A 5,211-nucleotide genomic window follows, 5' to 3' on the forward strand; every position below is an offset into this window, starting at 1 on the left:
TTTGAGTTGTACAAAGACAAATTTGGGTATTTAGCTAACACAGATTCATCAACAAAGATGTTTGGAATAACGGCTGCTGGGACCGAAAATTGTCCATCTGCTGAAATACATGCAATGATCGTTCTTCTTTTTAATGCTCTTGGTATACCAACCTTGACACCCTTTCCAGATTTTCTGAAGCCGGAAACACTTTGTTTATCTGCCCACTCATTAAATCCTACTTCATCAATGTTGAACAATAGAGCGGATTCAATTCCATTAAAATTATCTTCAAATGTCAAATAATTATTCAATACATTTTTATAATTTGTTTGAATTCTTTCCATTTCTTCCGGTTTGGCTTGAACTACATCATAACCATGAAACCTTTTAACATGTTTGATTATTCCCTTTCTTGTCATTTCTAACTTGTAATCAAAAGACTGACAAATGGAATCAATCAATGTTGGAGTTACACTTAAACAACGTGAATCACAATAATCAAACAAAGAAGCAATTGCAGTATCCATTGTTTCGTTGATTTTACAAGAATGAATGGGTTCTGATACTTGTTGTTTTAAATGTGTCGATATTGCTCCTTTGGTAATACCAAATAACAGACCAGGTGTTTTATTGCTCACTTTATAACGAATCTTTAAATGCTGTATTTGTTCCACTGCGCTCACTTTTCTTTCAAATTCTTCATCTGCAGCAAACGCCGAAATAGTCTGAAGTGCTTGAATGTAAAAGACATCTGTCACTTCTCCCTTTTTATACGACTTCACCATGTTCAGCTTCATTTGCTGTCTTGATACTGCTGCTTTTCTTTTGGGTTTGTTGATTGTTGATTTGAAAGGTTTAACAACTTGGCCCTCCTCGACGATGTTTTTGATTTCTTCGAGAAAATTTCCTTGTTTTTCAAATTGCATTTTGTCTCTAAATTTTTAATTCAAAAAAATATTTAAATCATTATTTTTTAAAAATAGAAAAGTTTGAAATTTTATCAATTTTGTTGTTAAATGTGATAGAAAAAATAACTACAAAATAATAGTTTTAAGGAGCTAATGTTCAGTTGCCGGCTAATATTGAATCGACAATCTGTAATTCTTTCATTTCAACAAATTATTTAAATTTTAAATTGGTGTGATTAAATAATCGACCATTTGAAAACCCCACGCTCGTTAACCGTTTGTTCTTGTCAAATTAATTTATATTTTATAAATTTATCAATATGATATGTTTATAATGTGTTTATATATTTTGTTTATTGTATTGCAGTTTATGTTGTTATTATAATTTCAAAGTTGAAACGTTTATTCGATTATAATAATTCGAGTTGATATTTATGTGTGTTTTTGTATTATTATTATGTTTAAATTTATTGATTATAATGGTAATTTTAGTTTATTCAATCAGAGTTTATAATTTGAATATTCCCAGCATAAATTAACGACTAGATGAGCAGAAATCAAATTTCATATTATGGTGTCCAAAAGGTGGACTATTTATTCAAATTTTCGATGTTTTAATTTATTCGTTTTTGTTATTATGTTTGATGTATTGTTTCGTATTATAAGTTATAAATTGTTAAAAACTATAAAATAAAAACCAATATCTAGTTTGAGTTGTTTGGAATGTTCTTTTTTACGAATTTACCCTTGTTTTAATTGATAGCCATATTATATAACATTTTTACAAAGTAAATTATTTTTTATGTTTTATAAGCAACAATAACATTATTTTTGGCACAATAACAATTCGCAATAATATTTCACGCCGCAGTGATTTTTCACGGTACTCTAACCAAAAAAACAACTGGAAAGCCAAATTGAAACACTTTCAACACTCTGTATAAACGCAGAAAAGGCGTTGTCAGACATTTACAAATCAAAGGCGGTATACAATTATGATAACAACAAGTCACTTGACATAGCACAACTTATTGAAAATGCAGAGGGACACTTCGGCAGACTTGATGAAATGTTTGAAAGAAAAAAGAACACTACAAAAACACTCGGCACGGTTGTCACAACGTTGGAAAACACATCAAATAAAATCAAAGGTGAGTTGGCTTCATATCCAATACATAATGACTACGATCAGTTTTACTAGATATACAATCTAGGAATTTCACTGATGAGAAATTGCACTATAAATTCAAGAAAGTTTCAGAAGAGCGGAAATTACTTTGATTACGAATTTTGGCTGAATTTTCAAGGCGAAATATATTTACCTTCATTTGATGAATAGAAGAACCATATTTTTGCAATAATAATTTTTGTTGATGTTGTGAAATATAAGGACTATCTATTGTAAAAAAAATGAAAAAAAATGATTAATTATTGTTAATTAATATAATTAGTAAAATATATTTATAATAAAAAATAACGTTCAAATCAATTTTGATTAAGCAATATTAACAATGGCAAAATAAAAACAAATAATACAGTAAAAAAATAATAAACATGAACAAAGCAAGATCATCGTACATATGAAAACAAAAGAATTTTTTTAAACTCAATATATTAAATGAAAACAATTAACTTTCAATATCAAAGAATATGGGGATTCCATACACAAATTTGAAAAGGTAAGTAAATGCTTCAAGATATTGCGAACTGTTCAAATAAGAGAACAAAAAAAAGACTTTTTGGAGCTGGTCGGAAGCCCATGTTTAGCCAAACAAATAAGAACTTTACAGTTTTATCAAAGATTGAAAGATATGGAATTGTAGTGCCAAGGGAAATGGTCTTTAATTTTTTTAAAACAACATTATCCACAAATTGAGTTAACCAACAAAAATTATTGGTTTTATGGCTTTTTCCAAAGATACAACTTATCTTACAAGAGGATAACACACACTTATATTTAAAATCCACAAGAAGAAAAAAGGCGAGAAATTTAAACACTTCTACAATTTATAAGTATTGAAAAAAACTATTTGGTATATTGGATGAGGCAATTTTAAATATGGACAAAACCGGAATCGAGTTTGATATGGTCAGAAAATCATCATTGGAACCAAAGGTGTCAAACATGTGGGTGTTGCAACTTGTGGAAAGGAGCATTTAAAAGCAACACTTATTTTATGTATAACAGAAAGTGAAAGTGTGTTAACAACTTTTGTTAAATTGTCTAAAACTCAAAACGCAGCAAAAATTGCAAGTGTTATAACTGTAGTATAAAAAATGGTCACAACAATACCCACGCAACAAATGAATGGGATTAAAAAGTCGTACAGATGTGGTATTCACCCTTATGTGATACCCGCAACCTTATGCGATTTTCTAAATATAAAAAACTATAAATGATAGAAAAAAAATGAATACTTTTATTATTAAAAAGGCAAAAAAAAACACGGTTTTATACAAAAAAACAAAGAAACTGAACTATGAGGCTTATGCGATTACAAAAATAAAAAAGATTGATTTGGAAAATATAAGAAGACAATTTAACAAAATGAAAATCAACAAAAGGAGTTGAACTAAAATGAACTAATATATCACACTCTAATAAGTAAAGTAAATGGTCGAAGGCAACAAAAGACGTGTTGCCTTCTACCAGCAAAGAAGTCACAGATCTTCTCAACATATGCAGACAACCAGCCCGGCGTGCTCATCCAAGTCTTTGAGGGCGAGGCATCCACGACATCACACTGCAACTTGCTTGGCAAGTTTGAGTTGTGTGGCATCCACCCGCACCACGTGATGTTCCACAAGTGGAAGTCACAATTGACATTGATGCAAATTGTCTCAGCTGAAAATAAGACAACAAGTAAAAGAAGAACATGATCACAATCACAAACGACAAGGGAAGACTCTCAAAGGAGCAAATAGACAATGTTGCAGACAGAGGAGTTCAAGGCGGAGGACGAATAGATGAAGGAACTAGTCGAGGCGAAGAATGGACTTGAGAATTACTGCTACTCGATGAAAAACACACTCAACGAGCAAATTGCAACAAAGCTCTCACCAGACGATAAGGCGGCAATTGAAGCAACTATCAAGATACACTCGACTGGCTCGACAAGAACTAATCGGCATCAAAAGATGAACACAAACACAGAAACAGAAGGAAGCTGAGGCTAAGATATAGCCAATCTTCATACAGATATCTACAGAATAAAACTGGAACATTAAGGAATTTACAACAAATAAACTAAGGTTTTAACAAAAAACACATTTTACTTCTGAGTTTTTACTGTTTTCTACAAAATAATTGAACAGAACATTAATTGTCCTGTTTAATACATTTATGGTTTTTAATAAATTATATTAAATAAACTCCATAATAGTCACATTTGATAATTATTCATTTCAAAAATTAAATATAATCAAAAAAAGTAATCGAAATGTTCTTAAGGTGGGTTTGGTTTAAATTGTTTTCAAAGTGGTAGTAAATATAATAATTTGTTAAATTAAATAAATATTATTTAAAATGTGATAATTTGTAATAGTAAATATTTTAATAATAATTAATATAATATATACTATATAAATACAAACTGTATAAGTAATATAATTAAATGTTCTTAATAATTAACGTTACAATAAAATTTATTATAATATATTATTCTTTATCTATAGCTTTTTTGTTAATAATTAACTATTGTTTTTTATAATGTTATTATAATATCAGTTTAAATATAATTTCCCAAAATATTTTCAATGAAAAAAACATAATCAATTAATAATTTTAATTATAATAATAGATTAATTTTTTGTTATCAAACGTTTTAATCAAAGATGGTTTTGTATACTTAATTACTAAAATAATATTAACATGGTATTATATATTTGATTATAAGAAGTTTAATACTAGTTGTTTTCGTTTTATTATTGTCAATATTAATGATCTAAAAAATAAAAAAAAACAATTAGTAAAACCAATAATCGTTTTCTAATTCATTCTTTATAACCATTAAAAATTCAATTATTTTGAAAACTTTTTCCAATTTTTTTAAAGTGTTTATATTCTTTTTTGACCATTTTTATAAAAATTTATTGCCACATAAGCTCGTGCAGGTATTTCACTTCGTGTATATATTTCGCGGGTTTTTATTAAGAACAATGCCATGTTCCCAAAACCCAAACAATTTTTATAATTTTAAGTTAATTTATAATATAAACAAAATACATTAAAAATTATTATTATATTATTTAAAAATAATTATAAATAATAAATTATCAACAAAACTATACTAATATTTTTAAATAAAAACAAAACATAATA

The sequence above is a fragment of the Entamoeba invadens genome (genome assembly GCF_000330505.1).
Source record: "Entamoeba invadens IP1 unplaced genomic scaffold scaff_1105074724863, whole genome shotgun sequence".
NCBI lineage: Eukaryota > Evosea > Mastigamoebida > Endamoebidae > Entamoeba > Entamoeba invadens.